The 20,751-nt window shown below is 51.3% G+C and overlaps 1 protein-coding gene across 1 annotated transcript in view; it reads right to left on the reverse strand.

Moving 5' to 3' along the window:
* FBXO3 (F-box protein 3) overlaps positions 1-20,751 on the reverse strand; it is a 175,664-nt gene that overhangs the window by 154,223 nt on the left and 690 nt on the right. The window lies entirely within an intron of this gene.

Raw genomic sequence — 20,751 nt, forward strand, 5'->3', positions numbered from 1 at the left:
AGTGTGTATACACAGACTTCAAGATACCTTCCTGCTTCCTATCCGCAGGTTCCTTTAGGGCGGCCGTATCCTGAGACGGCAGGGCCACTCTTTTAGATAAGCATGTCAGGGCCTTGTCAACCCTAGGGGAGGATTCCCAGCGTAACCTATCCGTTGGCGGGAAAGGGTACGCCATTAGTATTCTCTTGGGAATCACCACTTTCTTATCAGGGGAAGACCACGCTTCTTCACATAACTCATTTAATTCATGTGACGGGGGAAAAGTCACTGGCTGCTTTTTCTCCCCAAACATATTTACCCTCTTGTCAGGGACAGGGTCAGCCTCTGAAATGTGTAATACATTTTTCATTGCAATAATCATGTATCGGATGGCCTTCGTCATTTTGGGCTGTAATACTGCCTCATCCTCGTCGACGCTGGAGTCGGACTCCGTGTCGACATCTGTGTCAACCAACTGAGATAGTGGGCGTTTTTGAGACGCTGACTGCGTCTGAGGCGCCTGGGCAGGCCCGGGTTGAGAGCCCGGCTGTCCCCCGGCAGCAACATAATCAAATCTCTTATGTAATGAGTTTACATTGTCATTTAAGACCTTCCACATATCCATCCAATCAGGTGTCGGCACCGACGGGGGCGACACCACATTTATCTGCACTTGCTCCGCCTCCACGTAACCCTCCTCATCAAACATGTCGACACAGCCGTACCGACACACAGCACACACACAGGGAATGCTCTGACTGAGGACAGGACCCCACAAGGTCTATGGGGAGACAGAGAAAGAGTATGTCAGCACACACCACAGCGCTATATACACAGGGATACACACTACCAGAAGTGAATTTTTCCCAATAGCTGCTGTATCAATACACCTTTTGCCTAAATTTATGTGCCCCCCCCCCCCCCCCTCTCTTTTTACCCTCTTAGTGCCAGGAGACTGCAGGGGAGAGCCTGGGGAGCGTCCTTCCAGCGGAGCTGTGAAGAGAAATGGCGCTGGTGTGCTGAGGAAGAAGGCCCGCCCCCTCAGCGGCGGGCTTCTGTCCCGCTGTTTCTGACTAAAAAATGGCGGGGGTTTTACACATATACAGTCACAGACTGTATTATGTGTCTTTTTTATGCCAAAGTTATTCTTATTGCTGCCCAGGGCGCCCCCCCCCCCAGCGCCCTGCACCCTACAGTGACCGGAGTGTGTGGTGTGCAGTGGGAGCAATGGCGCACAGCTGCGGTGCTGTGCGCTACCTTAATGAAGACAGGAGTCTTCAGCCGCCGATTTCATCACCAACTTCTGATCTTCTGGCTCTGCGAGGGGGGCGGCGGCGCGGCTCCAGGAACGGACGACCGAGGACCTTTGCCTGTGTTCGAACCCTCTGGAGCTAATGGTGTCCAGAAGCCTAAGAAGCGCAACCTAGCTGTGAACAGGTATGTTTGCTTCTCTCCGTAGCAGTGAGTCCGTTGCCAGCAGATCTCACTGAAAATAAAAAACCTAACAAATACTTTCTTTACTAGCAGGCTCAGGAGAGCCCACTAGGTGCATCCAGCTCTGGCCGGGCACAGATTCTAACCGAGGTCTGGAGGAGGGGCATAGAGGGAGGAGCTAGTGCACACCAGATAGTACCTAATCTTTCTTTTAGAGTGCCCAGTCTCCTGCAGAGCCCGTCTATTCCCCATGGTCCTTACGGAGTCCCCAGCCTCCACTAGGACGTCAGAGAAACATATTTTCTCCATATTCGGTGATAATGTTTAGATGTCACGTCCTTCCTAGCCTTTATTAGCTTAGGAATGACCTCATCCGGAATACCTTTTTCCGCTAGGATCCGGCGTTCAACCGCCATGCCGTCAAACGCAGCCGCGGTAAGTATTGGAACAGACATGGACCTTGTTGTAACAGGTCCTGCCTTAGAGGAAGAGGCCACGGATCTTCTGTGAGCATTTCTTGCAGATCCGGATACCAGGTCCTTCGTGGCCAATCTGGAACAATGAGAATTGTTCTCACTCCTCTTTTTCTTATTATCCTCAACACCTTGGGTATCAGAGGAAGAGGAGGAAACACATATACCGACTGGAACACCCACGGTGTCACTAGGGCGTCCACAGCTACCGCCTGAGGGTCTCTTGACCTGGCGCAATACCTCTGTAGCTTTTTGTTGAGACGGGACGCCATCATGTCTATTTGGGGTAGTCCCTATCGACTTGCAATCTGCGCGAAGACTACCTGATGAAATCCCCACTTTCCCGGATGCAGATCGTGTCTGCTGAGGAAGTCTGTTTCCCAATTGTCCACTCCCGGAATGAACACTGCTGACAGAGCGCTTACATGATTCTCCGCCCAGCGAAGAATCCTGGTGGCTTCCGCCATTGCCACTCTGCTCCTTGTGCCGCCTTGGCTGTTTACATGAGCTACTGCGGTGATGCTGTCTGACTGGATCAGAACTGGTCGATTGCGAAGTAAGATCTCCGCTTGACGTAGGGCGTTGTATATGGCCCTTAGTTCCAGGATGTTGATGTGAAGACAAGTTTCTTGACTTGACCAAAGTCCCTGGAAATTTCTTCCCTGTGTGACTGCTCCCCAACCTCGGAGGCTCGCGTCCGTTGTCACCAGGATCCAGTCCTGAATGCCGAACCTGCGGCCCTCTAGAAGGTGAGCCCTGTTTAGCCACCACAGGAGAGATACTCTGGCCCTTGGGGACAGGGTGATCCGCAGATGCACTTGCAGATACGACCCGGACCATTTGTCCAATAGGTCCCATTGGAAGGTCATTGCATGGAATCTGCCGTATGGAATGGCTTCGTATGTTGCCACCATCTTTCCCAGAACTTGAGTGCAATGATGCACTGACACTTGTTTTGGTTTCAACTAGTGATGAGCGGGTTCGGTTTTACTCGGTTCTCAAAACGGCATCTTATTGGCTCACGGATGTCACGTGTTTTGGATAGCCAATAAGATGCCGTTTTGAGAACCGAGTAAAACCGAACCTCGCTCATCACTAGTTTCAACAAGTTCATGACTAGAGTCATGAGTTCCTGAGCTTTTTCCGTCAGAAGAAAAACCCTTTTCTGGTCTGTGTCCAGAATCATGCCCAAGAAGGGCAGACGAGTTGTAGGATTCAGCTGCGACTTTGGAATATTGAGAATCCAGCCGTGTCTCTGTAACACATTCAGTGAAAGTGATACGCTGCTCAGCAACTTCTCCCTTGATCTCGCCTTTATGAGGAGATCGTCCAAGTACGGGATAATTGTGACACCCTGCTTGCGCAGGTGCACCATCATTTCCGCCATTACCTTGGTGAAAATTCTCGGGGCCGTGGAAACCCCAAACGGCAACGTCTGAAATTGGTAATGACAATCCTGTACCGCAAATCTCAGGTACGCCTGATGAGGAGGATATATGGGGACATGCAGGTATGCATCCTTTATGTCCAGAGATACCAAAAAATCTCCCCCTTCCAGGCTGGCGATGATCGCCCTGAGCGATTCCATCTTGAACTTGAACCGTTATAAGTAAAAGTTCAGGGATTTTAAATTCAAAATGGGTCTGACCGAACCGTACGGTTTCGGAACCACAAACAGAGTTGAGTAGTACCCCTGCCCTCTTTGAAGCAGGGGAACCTCTACCACCACTTGTTGCAGACACAATTTGTGAATTGCCTGTAAAACTATCTCCCTTTCCAGGGGTTGTTTCGGTAAGGCCGATTTGAAAAACCGGCGAGGAGGCACTTTTTCGAATTCTAGCTTGTAACCATGGGAAACAATTTCTATTGCCCACGGATCCACCTGTGAGTGGACCCAGACGTGGCTGAACAGTCGAAGACGTGCCCCCACAGGAGCTGACTCCCTCAGGGGAGCCCCAGCGTCATGCGGTGGATTTAGCAGAGGCCGGGGAGGACTTCTGTTCCTGGGGTGTGCAGCTTTTTCCCTCTGCCCTTACCTCTGGCAAGAAAGGACGATCCACGTGCTCTCTTGCTTTTATTGGAACGAAAAGACTGCATTTGATAATGAGGCGCTTTCTTAGATTGTGAGGGAATATATGGCAAAAAATTTGATTTACCTGCCGTAGCCGTGGAGACGAGATCAGAGAGGCCCTCTCCGAACAATTCCTCACCCTTGTAAGGCAACAACTCCATACGCCTCTTGGAGTCAGCATCACCAGTCCACTGCCGGGTCCATAAGCCACGCCTAGCAGAAATAGACATAGCGTTTATTCTGGAACCCATTAAACTAATGTCTCTTTGAGCATCTCTCATATATAAGACAGCATCTTTTATATGCCCTAGAGTCATTAAAATGGTATCCTTATCAAGAGTCTCAATATCTGCTGATAAGGAATCTGTCCATGCTGCTACAGCACTACAAACCCAGGCCGACGCAATAGCCGGTCTGAGTAACGTACCAGAATGTGCGTAAATGGACTTCAAGGTAACCTCCTGCTTGCTGTCAGCAGGATCCTTGAGGGTAGCTGTATCTTGGGATGGAAGCGCTATCTTTTTTGATAAGCGTGTTAAAGCTTTGTCCACCCTAGGGGAGGATTCCCACCTAGGGGAGGATTCCCACCGTATTCTGTCCTGTGACGGGAAAGGATACGCTATAAGAATCCTTTTGGGAATCTGAGTTTTTTGTCTGGAGTTTCCCACGGTTTTTCGCATAAATCGTTCAGCTCATGTGAGGAAGGAAAGGTGACCTCAAGTTTCTTTCCCTTAAACATGTGCACCCTCGTGTCAGGGACAGGGGGTTCCTCAGTGATATGCAAAACATCTTTTATAGCGATAAACATATATCGAAGACATTTTGCCACCCTTGGCTTCAATTTTGCATCTTCGTAGTCGACACTGGAGTCTGAGTCCGTGTCGGTATCTGTGTCAGCTATTTGGGATAGTGGGCGCTTCTGAGACCCCGAAGGTCCAGGCGACATTGGGACAGGCATGGGTTGACTCCCTGACTGTAACCCAGCTTCAGCTTTGTCTAATCTTTTGTGCAGTAAATTAACATTTGCACTCAAAACATTCCACATATCCATCCAGTCAGGTGTCGGCACTGCTGACGGAGACCTAGCATTCATACACTCCCCCCTCCTCCTTAGATGAGCCTTCAATCTCAGACATGTCGACACACGCGTACCGACACACCGCACACACACAGGGAAGCCCTTTTTCTGAAGACAGGTTCCCCACCAGGCCCTTTGGAGAGACAGAGAGAGAGTATGCCAGCACACACAGTGGCGTAAGTTCGTCCTAGACGCCCGGAGGCAATATAAATACAGGTGCCCCCCTATATAGAGGCAAAAAATTTTTTTTTTTATATATATATATATATATATATATATATATATATATATATACACACATACACACCACACCAATATTGATCCTGCAGGCTATATATATATTTATATATATATATATCCTGCCATTCTTTGCAAGCATAATGGCGTATGCATGAAGAAATTTCCAAAGGACAGCTCTTGCGGTGAGAGCTATTCTTTGCCATGATACAGTAGAACTTCCCGGTGTATGATCCGGAGTCCTATCTGTGCATGCGTGGGCTGATGCGCCCCACTAGGGGGTGCTGGGAGGGGTCCAATGGGTAATGTGATAGAAGCCCATCTAAAGATGGTGTTGCCCACCGCATCCAAGCCCTGGGGTCTAGGCTTGGTGGATAAGTAGTAAGCCGCCAAACCTCTGAAAACTGCATTTTTGGAGGTTTGGCTGCATTTTTAACCTTGTGCCAATGATACATCCCTGCAGACCAGTGCCAGTTTGGGGTCCACATGGGCCTGGAGCTGAAAGTGAGTCTATTATGTGACCGATACTGCGGGAGGGGAGGCAATCATTTTGCTGGCTGTCGGGATTCCTAGCGGTCAGGATACCGACACCAGAATACCGTCTCACAGGTCTTATTCCCATTCGTGGGTGTCCACAACACCAATAGAGTGGGATGGGAACCACCGAGACCACTGCGTTGCGAGCGCAACAAGCAAGGGCCTTCATTGCGCACGCCCCCTGCCAGAATTCTGACGGACGGGATGCTGCTGTCAGGATGCTGACAGACGGCATCCCGTCTGTCGGTAAAACATATGTATTCCCTGCGGGAGGACAATTAATTATGGGAGGAAGATGGGGAGGGATGGTCGCGGGCGGGCAGAAGGACTTGGCAAATGGGGGGGGGGGGGGGGGGGGCCGATGGAGTAACAGAGGTCTGGAGGACGGGATGAGGCAGAATGGGGGTCATTGTATATATGACAAAAATGCAGATTCATTAAACGGGCATTGAAACGTTGCACTACTTCAATTGGTGTCAGTGTGCAAATCATTGGAGTGCCGCACCACCTCTATTTTGCTAAACTACTTTGCTGTGAGGGCACCCAATGTATTAGTCTATTATGTGGCTGTGCCAGACCCCTACCTCTATCTATATATACACAAACATACATACAGTATACTGGCAGTGCACTTATACAGGGAGAAAGGGAGCATAGATGGATACCTTGTGTAGTGAAAGAAGGCTCTTCTCTCCTCCCCAATTACCAGAGGCAGAGCGCAATTAGGAAGTGTAATCCAAGGCAAGCGTGGTACCAGCTCTTAAACACCGCCTCGCACGTGTGTCCATCCATCCCGTCCCCCCCTTCCCCACAGCAGCGGGGAAACGGTAGCAGCAGCTCCTCTCCTACCTCCCACAGCAGGCGCGCACCAGCGTACTCTCCTGGGGTTTGCGCTGTAGTGGCGGCTTACAGGAATGAGTCAGTTCAGTGACGTAACTAGAAATTTTTCTCCCCCAAGCCAAAAAATTATTCCCCCCCCCCCCCCCCTCCATAATTGGCAGTATAGAGTGTGTGGCTTCATTGGGATGGGCATGGCTTACCATAAAGGGGTGTAACATTGCAGGAAAAGACTGCGTTATACCCCAGTTTTCCAACCTGCACGCCCAGGCGGGAAAGAAAATTAATCCTGATTCATGCCCCTTACATTATTTGTAATTTTTCCTCCTTATAGTAATGCCCAGTATACATTATGCCACATACTGCAGTGGCCCTTAGCCATTATGCCACACACAATAATGCACATGACATAATATGCACACACCGTAATGCCCACGACACATTATGCCACACACCGTAATGCCCCCGACACATTATGACAGGAATCGTAATGCCCGTTATACATTATGCTACACACTGCAATGCCCCTGATACATTATACCACACACCGTAATGCCTGTGACACATTATGACAGGAATCACAATGCCCGTTATACATTATGCTACACACTGCAATGCCCTTGATACATTATAGCACATACAATGTCTTTGACACAGTATAACACACACCACAATGAGCCTGAGACATTATACCACATATCACAATGCCCGCGATATAGTATACCATACACCGTAATGCCCGACACATTATGACACACACCGCAATGTCCGTGATACATTATGCCACACACCGTAATGCCCATTATACATTAAGTTCTACAGTAAGGCTTCTAATTACTTTTAAATTACCTGCTCGTTGCCAGGGGTTTCATGCTCTTGGTTCCATGCACGGTGCCAGGGGTTTTCATGCTCAGGTTGTCATGCTCGTTGCCAGGGGTTTCATGCACTGGGTGTCATGTTCGTTGCCAGCGGTTTCATGCTCTTGGTTCCATGCACGGTGCCAGGGGTTTTCATGCTCAGGGTGTCATGCTCGTTGCCAGGGGTTTCATGCACTGGGTGTCATGCTCGTTGCCAGCGGTTCCATGCACGGTGCCAGGGGTTTCATGCTCAGGGTGTCATGCTCGTTGCCAGGGGGTTCATGCACTGGGTGTCATGCTCATTGCTAGGGGGTAGTGCGTGTTGCTAGGGCCGTGCTCCCAGTGCCACATATGCCCTCAGTGCCAGATATTCCCCCACAGTGCCAGGTATATGCACCCAGTGCCAGATATTCCCCCACAGTGTCAGGTATATGCCTCCAGTGCCAGGTACATGCCCCCAGTGCCAAATATACCCCCCCAGTGCCACATATGCCCCCTCAGTGCCTGCTCCCCCACAGTGCCAAATATTCCACCACAGTGCCACCTATGCCCCCTCAGTGCCAGCTATATGCCCCCAGTGCCAGATATTTCTCCACAGTGCCAGGCATATGCCCCCAATGCCAGATATTCCCCCACAGGGCCAGGTATATGCCCCCAGTGCCAGATATTCCCCCACAGTGCCAGGTGTATGCCCCCAGTGCCAGATATTCCCCCCACAGTGCCGGGTATATGCCCCCAGTGCCAGATATTCCCCCACAGGGCCAGGTATATGCGCCCAGTGCCAGGTATATGCCCCCAGTGCCAGATATTCCCCCACAGGGCCAGGTATATGCCCCCAGTGCCAGATATTCCCCCACAGGGCCAGGTATATGCGCCCAGTGCCAGGTATATGCCCCCAGTGCCAGATCTTCCCCCATATGCCCCCAGTGCCAGATCTTCCCCCACTGTGCCAGGTATATGCCCCCAGTGCCAAATATACCCCCCTCCCCAGTGCCACATATGCCCCCCGCCCCAGTGCCAGGTCTCCCCCCCCAGTGCCAGGTATATGCCCCCCAGTGCCAGGTCTTCCCCCACAGTGCCAGGTATATGCCCCCAGTGCCAAATATACCCCCCTCCCCAGTGCCACATATGCCCCCCCGTCCCAGTGCCAGGTCTTCCCCCCCAGTGCCAGGTATATGCCCCCCAGTGCCAGGTATATGCCCCACAGTGCCAGGTATATGCCCCACAGTGCCAGGTCTTCCCCCCCAGTGCCAGGTATATGCCCCCCAGTGCCAGGTCTTCCCCCACAGTGCCATGTATATGCCCCCCAGTGCCAGGTCTCCCCCCCCCAGTGCCAGGTATATGCCCCCCAGTGCCAGGTATATGCCCCCCAATGCCAGGTATATGCCCCCCAGTGCCAGGTCTTCCCCCCCCAGTGCCAGGTATATGCCCCACAGTGCCAGGTATATACCCCACAGTGCCAGGTATATACCCCACAGTGCCAGGTATATGCCCCCCAGTGCCAGGTCTTCCCCCCCAGTGCCAGGTATATGCCCCCCAGTGCCATGTATATGCCCCCCAGTGCCAGGTCTCCTCCCCCCCCAGTGCCAGGTATATGCCCCCCAGTACCAGGTATATGCCCCCAGTGCCTGCTCCCCCCTTGTGTTGGAGGGACATGGAGCGCATCGCGCGTCTCCTGTGTCCCTCCCTGGCTCTCTCCCCCGGCCGGTCTAATACAGGAAGTGCCGGTTCGTGAGCCAATCAGAGCTCACGAATGGCACTTCCTTAGACCGGCCGGGAGAGAGCCAGGGAGGGACACAGGAGACGCGCGATGCGCTCCATGTCCCTCCAACACAGCAGGGAGGGAGACATCAGATTGACATGCGGGCGCTCGTCCGCATGTCAATCTGTGTAATGTCAGAGGCGCCACTGCGAGGCGCCCTCTGCGGGTCAGGAGCCCGGCGGCAGCCGACTCCGCTGCCTCCCGGACTTCCGCCCCTGAGCACACACCCCAGCGCTATATGACCCAGGAAAAAATAAGATTTTACTTACCGATAAATCTATTTCTCGTAGTCCGTAGTGGATGCTGGGACTCCGTCAGGACCATGGGGATTAGCGGCTCCGCAGGAGACAGGGCACAAAAATAAAAGCTTTAGGACTAGGTGGTGTGCACTGGCTCCTCCCCCTATGACCCTCCTCCAAGCCTCAGTTAGGATACTGTGCCCGGACGAGCGTACACAATAAGGAAGGATTTTGAATCCCGGGTAAGACTCATACCAGCCACACCAATCACACCGTACAACCTGTGATCTGAACCCAGTTAACAGTATGACAAACGTAGGAGCCTCTGAACAGACGGCTCACAACAATAACAACCCGATTTTTTTGTAACAATAACTATGTACAAGTATTGCAGACAATCCGCACTTGGGATGGGCGCCCAGCATCCACTACGGACTACGAGAAATAGATTTATCGGTAAGTAAAATCTTATTTTCTCTGACGTCCTAGTGGATGCTGGGACTCCGTCAGGACCATGGGGATTATACCAAAGCTCCCAAACGGGCGGGAGAGTGCGGATGACTCTGCAGCACCGAATGAGAGAACTCCAGGTCCTCTTTAGCCAGGGTATCAAATTTGTAGAATTTTACAAACGTGTTCTCCCCCGACCACGTAGCTGCTCGGCAGAGTTGTAATGCCGAGACCCCTCGGGCAGCCGCCCAAGATGAGCCCACCTTCCTTGTGGAATGGGCCTTGATAGATTTAGGCTGTGGCAGGCCTGCCACAGAATGTGCAAGTTGAATTGTGCTACAAATCCAACGAGCAATCGTCTGCTTAGAAGCAGGAGCACCCAGCTTGTTGGGTGCATACAGTATAAACAGCGAGTCAGATTTTCTGACTCCAGCCGTCCTTGAAATATATATTTTCAATGCCCTGACAACGTCCAGCAACTTGGAATCCTCCAAATCGGTAGTAGCCGCAGGCACCACAATAGGCTGGTTCAGGTGAAACGCTGAAACCACCTTAGGCAGAAACTGAGGACGCGTCCGCAGTTCTGCCCTGTCCGAATGGAAAATCAGATATGGGCTTTTATACGATAAAGCCGCCAATTCTGACACTCTCCTGGCTGAAGCCAGGGCCAGTAGCATGGTTACTTTCCATGTAAGATATTTCAAATCCACCGATTTGAGTGGCTCAAAGCAATGGGATTTGAGAAAATCCAAAACTACATTAAGATCCCACGGAGCCACTGGGGGCACAACCGGGGGCTGTATATGTAGTACTCTTTTTACAAAAGTCTGGACTTCGGGAACTGAAGCCAATTCTTTCTGGAAGAAAATCGACAGGGCCGAAATTTGAACCTTAATGGACCCTAATTTGAGGCCCATAGACAATCCTGTTTGCAGGAAATGTAGGAATCGACCCAGTTGAAATTCCTCCGTCGGGGCCTTCCTGGCCTCACACCATGCAACATATTTTCTCCAAATGCGGTGATAATGTTGTGCAGTCACCTCCTTCCTGGCTTTTACCAGGGTAGGGATGACCTCTTCCGGAATGCCTTTTTCCCTTAGAATTCGGCGTTCAACCGCCATGCCGTCAAACGCAGCCGCGGTAAGTCTTGGAATAGACACGGTCCCTGCTGAAGCAGGTCCCGTCTTAGAGGTAGAGGCCACGGATCTTCCGTGAGCATCTCCTGAAGTTCCGGGTACCAAGTTCTTCTTGGCCAATCCGGAGCCACGAGTATCGTTCTTACTCCCCTTTGCCGTATAATTCTCAGTACTTTTGGTATGAGAGGCAGAGGAGGAAACACATACACTGACTGGAACACCCACGGTGTTACCAGAGCGTCCACAGCTATTGCCTGAGGGTCTCTTGACCTGGCGCAATACCTGTCCAGTTTTTTGTTGAGGCGGGACGCCATCATATCCACCTTTGGTTTTTCCCAACGGTTCACAATCATGTGGAAGACTTCTGGATGAAGTCCCCACTCTCCCGGGTGTAGATCGTGTCTGCTGAGGAAGTCCGCTTCCCAGTTGTCCACTCCCGGAATGAACACTGCTGACAGTGCTATCACATGATCTTCCACCCAGCGAAGAATCCTTGCAGCTTCTGCCATTGCCCTCCTGCTTCTTGTGCCGCCCTGTCTGTTTACGTGGGCGACTGCCGTGATGTTGTCCGACTGGATCAACACCGGCTGACCCTGAAGCAGGGGTTTTGCCAGGCTTAGAGCATTGTAAATCGCTCTTAGCTCCAGTATATTTATGTGAAGAGACATCTCCAGGCTTGACCACACTCCCTGGAAGTTTCTTCCCTGTGTGACCGCTCCCCACCCAGCCTCTCAGACTGGCATCCGTGGTCACCAGGACCCAGTCCTGTATGCCGAATCTGCGGCCCTCTAACAGATGAGCACTCTGCAACCACCACAGAAGAGACACCCTTGTCCGTGGAGACAAAGTTATCCGCTGATGCATCTGCAGATGCGATCCGGACCATTTGTCCAGCAGATCCCACTGAAAAGTTTGTGCGTGGAATCTGCCGAATGGAATCGCTTCGTAAGAAGCCACCATTTTTCCCAGGACTCTTGTGCATTGATGCACAGACACTTTTCCTGGTTTTAGGAGGTTCCTGACAAGTTCGGATAACTCCCTGGCTTTCTCCTCCGGAAGAAATACCTTTTTCTGAACCGTGTCCAGAATCATTCCCAGGAACAGCAGACGTGTCGTCGGGGTCAATTGAGATTTTGGAAAATTCAGAATCCACCCGTGCTGTTGCAGCACTACTTGGGTTAGTGCTACTACGTCCTCCAGCTGTTCTCTGGACCTTGCCCTTATCAGGAGATCGTCCAAGTAAGGGATAACTAATACGCCTTTTCTTCGCAGAAGAAACATCATTTCGGCCATTACCTTGGTAAAGACCCGAGGTGCCGTGGACAATCCAAACGGCAGCGTCTGAAACTGATAATGACAGTTTTGCACCACGAACCTGAGGTACCCTTGATGTGAAGGGCAAATTGGGACATGCAGGTAAGCATCCTTGATGTCCAGGGACACCATAAAGTCCCCTTCTTCCAGATTCGCTATCACTGCTCTGAGTGACTCCATCTTGAACTTGAATTTTTGTATGTACAGGTTCAAAGATTTCAGATTTAGAATAGGTCTTACCGAGCCGTCCGGCTTCGGTACCACAAATAGTGTGGAATAATACCCCTTTCCCTGTTGTAGGAGGGGTACCTTGACTATCACCTGCTGAGAATACAGCTTGTGAATGGCTTCCAATACCGTTGCCCTGTCTGAGGGAGACGTTGGCAGAGCAGACTTTAGGAACCGGCGAGGGGGAGACTTCTCGAATTCCAACCTGTAACCCTGAGATACTACCTGCAGGATCCAGGGGTCCACCTGTGAGTGAGCCCACTGTGCGCTGAAATTCTTGAGTCGACCCCCCACCGCCCCTGAGTCCGCTTGTAAAGCCCCAACGTCATGCTGAGGGCTTTGCAGAAGCCGGGGAGGGCTTCTGCTCCTGGGAGGGAGCTGCTTGGTGCACTCTCTTACCCTTTCCTTTGCCTCGGGGCAGATATGACTGTCCTTTTGCCCGCTTGTTCTTATAGGAACGAAAGGACTGCGGCTGAAAAGACGGTGTCTTTTTCTGTTGGGAGGGGACCTGAGGTAAAAAGGTGGATTTCCCGGCTGTTGCCGTGGCCACCAAATCCAATAGACCGACCCCAAATAATTCCTCCCCTTTATACGGCAATACTTCCATATGCCGTTTGGAATCCGCATCACCTGACCACTGTCGCGTCCATAAACTTCTTCTGGCAGATATGGACATCGCACTTACTCTCGATGCCAGAGTGCAAATATCCCTCTGAGCATCTCGCATATAAAGAAAAGCATCCTTTAATTGCTCTATAGTCAATAAAATACTGTCCCTATCCAGGGTATCAATATTTTCAGTCAGGGAATCCGACCAAACCACCCCAGCACTGCACATCCATGCTGAGGCGATGGCTGGTCGCAGTATAACACCAGTATGAGTGTATATACTTTTCAGGGTAGTTTCCAGCCTCCTATCAGCTGGATCCTTGAGGGCGGCCGTTTCAGGAGACGGTAACGCCACTTGTTTTGATAAGCGTGTGAGTGCCTTATCCACCCTAGGGGGTGTTTCCCAGCGCGCCCTAACCTCTGGCGGGAAAGGATATAATGCCAATAACTTCTTTGAAATTAGCAGTTTTCTATCGGGGTTAACCCACGCTTCATCACACACTTCATTCAATTCCTCTGATTCAGGAAAAACTACAGGTAGTTTTTTCAGACCCCACATAATACCCCTTTTTGTGGTACATGCAGTATCAGAGATATGCAAAGCCTCCTTCATTGCCGTGATCATATAACGTGTGGCCCTACTGGAAAATACGTTTGTTTCTTCACCGTCGACACTAGATTCGGTGTCCGTGTCTGGGTCTGTGTCGACCGACTGAGGTAAAGGGCGTTTTACAGCCCCTGACGGTGTCTGAGACGCCTGGACAGGTACTAACTGGTTTGCCGGCCGTCTCATGTCGTCAACTGATTTTTGTAACGTGCTGACATTATCACGTAATTCCATAAACAAAGCCATCCATTCCGGTGTCGACTCCCTAGGGGGTGACATCACCATTACCGGCAATTGCTCCGCCTCCACACCAACATCGTCCTCATACATGTCGACACACACGTACCGACACACAGCAGACACACAGGGAATGCTCTGATAGAAGACAGGACCCCACTAGCCCTTTGGGGAGACAGAGGGAGAGTTTGCCAGCACACACCCAAGCGCTATAAATATATAGGAACAACCCTACAGAAGTGTTGTTTGTTTCCTTTATAGCAGCTTAATATATCAATATCGCCAAAAAAGTGCCCCCCCTCTCTGTTTTTTTACCCTGTTTCTGTAGTGCAGTGCAGGGGAGAGTCCTGGGAGCCTTCCTCGCAGCGGAGCTGTGCAGGAAAATGGCGCTGTGTGCTGAGGAGATAGGCCCCGCCCCCTATTTCGGCGGGCTCTTCTCCCGGTGTTTGTGAGACCTGGCAGGGGTTAAATACATCCATATAGCCCCAGGGGCTATATGTGATGTATTTTTAGCCAGAACAAGGTATTCTCATTGCTGCCCAGGGCGCCCCCTGCAGCGCCCTGCACCCTCAGTGACCGCTGGTGTGAAGTGTGCTGACAACAATGGCGCACAGCTGCAGTGCTGTGCGCTACCTCATGAAGACTGAAAAGTCTTCTGCCGCCGGTTTCTGGACCTCTTCACTTTTCGGCATCTGCAAGGGGGTCGGCGGCGCGGCTCCGGGACCGGACTCCATGGCTGGGCCTGTGTTCGATCCCTATGGAGCTAATGGTGTCCAGTAGCCTAAGAAGCCAATCCATCCTGCACGCAGGTGAGTTCACTTCTTCTCCCCTAAGTCCCTCGTTGCAGTGAGCCTGTTGCCAGCAGGACTCACTGAAAATAAAAAACCTAATAACTTTTTCTAAGCAGCTCTTTAGGAGAGCCACCTAGATTGCACCCTGCTCGGACGGGCACAAAAACCTAACTGGGGCTTGGAGGAGGGTCATAGGGGGAGGAGCCAGTGCACACCACCTAGTCCTAAAGCTTTTATTTTTGTGCCCTGTCTCCTGCGGAGCCGCTAATCCCCATGGTCCTGACGGAGTCCCAGCATCCACTAGGACGTCAGAGAAACACTGTGTTTACCTAGTAGCGCTTTGTAATCTGTATTGCGCCAAATATGTGCCCCCCCTCTACTTAAAAACCCTCTTTCACCGTGTGTCAAGCAGGGGAGAGTCCGGGGAGCTTCCTCTCAGCGGTGCTGTGGAGAAAAGATGGCGCTGGTGAGTGCTGAGGGAGAAGCCCCACCCCCTCTGCGGCGGGCTTCTGTCCCGCTCGAAATAATTCAAATTATGGCGGGGGCTCTCTATATACAGTGCCCAGCTGAATATACACTTATATGCCATATAGGAGGTGTAAATTGCTGCCCAGGGCGCCCCCCCCTGCGCCCTGCACCCTTACAGTGACCGGAATGTGTGAGGTGAATGGGAGCAATGGCGCACAGCTGCAGTGCTGTGCGTTACCTCAGTGAAGAACGGAGTCTTCTGCCGCCTGTGATGATCTTTTCCTCACATACTCACCCGGCTTCTATCTTCCGGCTCTGCGAGGAGGACGGCGGCGCGGCTCTGGGACGGACGGCGAGTGTAAGACCTGCGTACCGATCCCTCTGGAGCTAATGGTGTTCAGTAGCCTAAGAAACAGAGCCCTGAAACTCAGAGAAGTAGGTCTGTTTCTCTCTCCTCAGTCCCTCGATGCAGGGAGTCTGTTGCCAGCAGGCTCCCTGAAAATAAAAAACCTAACTAAAATGCTTTCTTTACAGGAAACTCAGGAGAGCTCCTGAAATGCACCCAGTCTCCACTGGGCACAGTATCAAACTGAGGTCTGGAGGAGGGGCATAGAGGGAGGAGACAATGCACACCCAGAGTCAAAGTCTTTCTTAAAGTGCCCTATCTCCTGCGGAGCCCGTCTATCCCCTTGGTCCTTACGGAGTCCCAGCATCCTCTAGGACGTTAGAGAAAAAGTGAAAAACTCATGTCGACCTTTTGACCTATCGACCTAGTACATGTAGACCTAATGACCGTCGACATAAGCTGTGTCGACCTAACGACCGTATCCCAAGAACACAATCCATTGTCAGTGCTACACTGCAACGTTCTCAAAGGCTCAGACCCCCGGATCCCGGCAACGCCGGTAACCCTCCATTCTTCCTGCATTACTCCGCACTCGCTGATAATGGACGGACGCATCTGAGCAGTAACTATGGGACGAAGGACTAAACGGACGCTGCTCCTCTAACCCTTCTCATTCCTGGGGATAATGTGCTGGCGAGAACGGTGACTGAACACGAACACATCGCATTGGCTTATTACGCCCTTGCCTGGCTTGGTCGCATCAGATGCGATCCACAGCCCCCACTGTGCGCTGACCCCTTCTCGTTTCCAGACCCGGCAGCTATGCAACAGTGTCTGACTGTCGACATCACTGCCAGAATCGCTCCCCAGAATGCCATGTGGCCGGCGTTCTAGAGCGCATTCATTCCTCTACCTGCACAACTCAGCTGTTCTGTCTTTCTAATGGGAGCAGCAAGTCTGTTCTGTCTCACATCACTTGTAGGGCTGATCTGGAAACCAGACTGAGAGTTATATAGTGGGAGGAGCAGAGTCTCCAGCAGCACAGAGTATATCAGGAGATGAGTGATGTGTCAGTGAGGTCAGGGCTGCATATGACAGGGGCAGTGACATGATGTGAGGAGGGGAATGGAGGCAGCAGGAAGCCACAGACAGAGTTATATAGTGGGAGGAGCAGGGTCCCCAGCAGCACAGAGTATATCAGGAGATGAGTGATGTAGGACAGGGCTGCATGTGACAGGGGCAGTGACATGATGTGAGGAGGGGAATGGAGGCAGCAGGAAGCCACAGACTGAGAGTTATATAGTGGGAGGAGCAGAGTCTCCAGCAGCACAGAGTATATCAGGAGATGAGTGATGTGTCAGTGAGGTCAGGGCTGCATATGACAGGGGCAGTGACATGATGTGAGGAGGGGAATGGAGGCAGCAGGAAGCCACAGATGGTTAGACAGTGGAAAGTAGCTATGTGTCGCTCCTGTCACACATATACAGGTTCCTGGCCATGCAAAGGTTCACAAACACAAAACTATAATGGCAAGCTAGTTAAAAAGCCTTAAATTACTAATCAAAGCTACAAAAGAGCTTCTGGGCAAAAATAAATCAAATATTATTATTATTTAAACAAGCACAAAAAAGAATGATGTTGCTGGTCCCATGATTCAGACAGCAGCTATGGGAACACTGCGGCTTCCACTTTAGCAAATTGTGAATATTTAGAATCAAAAGCCAATGCTACTAATATATTTATTATTTATTACCATTTTCTTTTATATGGGTTGGGTAGGCGCGGGATCCCGTCAGCAGAATGCCGGCGGGGAGGGGAAGGGGGGGGTGGCCAGCGCAATGAAGCCCCTTGCGCTCACCACGGGTTATATCCCCACTCTATGGGTGTCGTGGACGACTGGGAATGGGTGTCGTGGACGACTGGGAATGGGGGCATAGCCGTCGGTATTGTGACCTAACTACATATGACTATCACATTTATATAGCGCACACACATTCCGCAGTGCTGTACAGAGAGCAGCCAGGTCGGCTTAACAGGCGGGCCGGCAGCACTTTGACGAATGGAGGGGGTGGGCCGGAGGCAGTACGGGGGCGGAACAGGGGCGTGGTTACGGTGATGCCTGCTTTAAGCCACGCCCCCGCTCTGTAATGCCGCGATCACCGGCATTACAATGCAGGGGGCGTGGCTACGATGACGCGATTCAGCAAGAATCGCGTCATCGTCTGCCCGGACCGCCCACTTTACACACAAAGTGGGCGGACGGGCAGGGGGGACCCCGTCAAATCGGGAGACTTGCCTGCTCTTCCGGGGGGCCGGGAGGGTCACCCGATTTTCGGGAGCCTCCCGGCCATTCCGGGAGAGTAGGCAAGTATGCTACAAGTACAGGGAGAATATACAAACTCCACACAGGTAGGGCCATGGTGGGAGTTTAACCCATGACCTCAGTGCTCTGAGGCAGTAATGCTAACCATTACACTAACCGTGCTGCCCTGTACTAATAGGTCAATCCATTATATGTCACATGTAGCAGTAATGCTATAAAGCAACCACATGCTCTCCAGTTGTGGAATGCTGGGACATGTAGTGCCACAGCAGCTTGAGAGTCCGTTATATATACAGCAGGGAGATTCACCATCCGCCTTGTACACATCTCAGCATATCCAAGGGCAGGGCATGCTGGGATGTGTAGTGCCACATCAACTCAAATGCCACATACTCAATACCCTTAATATATAGATTTAGCATTCACCATTGCCAGGTTAATGTCGTCTATGGCAGCATACATTTACCCAGTGCCCGCCAGTCAGACACGGGAGGTAATCCCTGTGATAGAATGCAATGGGGCCAGAAACAGGGACAGCAGTCAGGAAGATCCGTCCCTGGGAGGGGCTCTCTCTGATAACCATGTGCGTGTTTATCTCCCCCAGCACACGTCTCCTGCACACATAAACATATTACCTCACACACAGGCTTCTCCCGATTACAGGGACATATTACCTCACACACAGGCTTCTCCCGATTACAGGGATATATTACCTCACACACAGGCATCTCCCAATTACAGGGACATATTACCTCACACACAGGCATCTCGCGATTACAGGGACACATTACCTCACACACAGGCTTCTCCCGATTACAGGGACATATTACCTCACACACAGGCTTCTCCCAATTACAGGGACATATTACCTCACACACCGGCTTCTCCCGATTACAGGGACATACTACCTCACACACAGGCATCTCCCGATTACAGGGACATATTACCTCACACACAGGCTTCTCCCGATTACAGGGACATATTACCTCACACACAGGCTTCTCCCGATTCAGGAACATATTACCTCACACACCGGCTTCTCCCGATTACAGGGACATATTACCTCACACACCGGCTTCTCCCGATTACAGGGACATATTACCTCACACACCGGCTTCTCCCGATTACAGGGACATACTACCTCACACACAGGCATCTCCCGATTACAGGGACATATTACCTCACACACAGGCTTCTCCCGATTACAGGGACTAATTACCTCACACACAGGCTTCTCCCGATTCAGGAACATATTACCTCACACACAGGCTTCTCCCGATTACAGGGACACATTACCTCACACACCGGCTTCTCCCGATTACAGGGACATATTACCTCACACACCGGCTTCTCCCGATTACAGGGACATATTACCTCACACACAGGCTTCTCCCGATTACAGGGACATATTACCTCACACACAGGCTTCTCCCGATTACAGGGACATATTACCTCACACACAGGCTTCTCCCGATTACAGGGACATATTACCTCACACACAGGCCTCTCCCGATTACAGGGACATATTACCTCACACACAGGCTTCTCCTGATTACAGGGACTAATTACCTCACACACAGGCTTCTCCCGATTCAGGAACATATTACCTCACACACAGGCTTCTCCCGATTACAGGGAGATATTACCTCACACAAGGGCTTCTCCCGATTACAGGGACATATTACCTCACACACAGGCTTCTCCTGATTACAGGGACATATTACCTCACACACAGGCTTCTCCCGATTACAGGGACACATTACCTCACACACAGGCATCTCCTGATTACAGGGACATATTGACACTGATCACGACAAAGATTAATATAAAATACTTTTACTCAACACAAGGCCATTAACCAACGTACATCACTTCTCTTATCTCATAATATCTCCCAACCCAACCTCTCCGCTCTGCACAAGACCTGCGTCTCTCATCCACACTCAGTGATATGGATGATGGGGGAGGTAGTGACAGGACACCTCAGTGATATGGATGATGGGAGAGGTAGTGACAGGACACCTCAGTGATATGGATGATGGGAGAGGTAGTGACAGGACACCTCAGTGATATGGATGATGGGAGAGGTAGTGACAGGACACCTCAGTGATATGGATGATGGGGGAGGTAGTGACAGGACACCTCAGTGATACGGATGATGGGAGAGGTAGTGACAGGACACACACCTCAGTGATACGGATGATGGGAGAGGTAGTGACAGGACACCTCAGTGAAATGGATGATGGGAGAGGTAGTGACAGGACACCTCAGTGATATGGATGATGGGGGAGGTAGTGACAGGACACACACCTCAGTGATATGGATGATGGGGGAGGTAGTGACAGGACACCTCAGTGATATGGATGATGGGGGAGGTAGTGACAGGACACCTCAGTGATATGGATGATGGGGGAGGTAGTGACAGGACACCTCAGTGATATGGATGATGGGAGAGGTAGTGACAGGACACCTCAGTGATATGGATGATGGGGGAGGTAGTGACAGGACACCTCAGTGATATGGATGATGGGGGAGGTAGTGACAGGACACCTCAGTGATATGGATGATGGGAGAGGTAGTGACAGGACACCTCAGTGATATGGATGATGGGGGAGGTAGTGACAGGACACCTCAGTGATATGGATGATGGGAGAGGTAGTGACAGGACACCTCAGTGATACGGATGATGGGGGAGGTAGTGACAGGACACCTCAGTGATACGGATGATGGGGGAGGTA

The sequence above is a fragment of the Pseudophryne corroboree genome, chromosome 11, assembly GCF_028390025.1.
Source record: "Pseudophryne corroboree isolate aPseCor3 chromosome 11, aPseCor3.hap2, whole genome shotgun sequence".
Taxonomy (NCBI): domain Eukaryota; kingdom Metazoa; phylum Chordata; class Amphibia; order Anura; family Myobatrachidae; genus Pseudophryne; species Pseudophryne corroboree.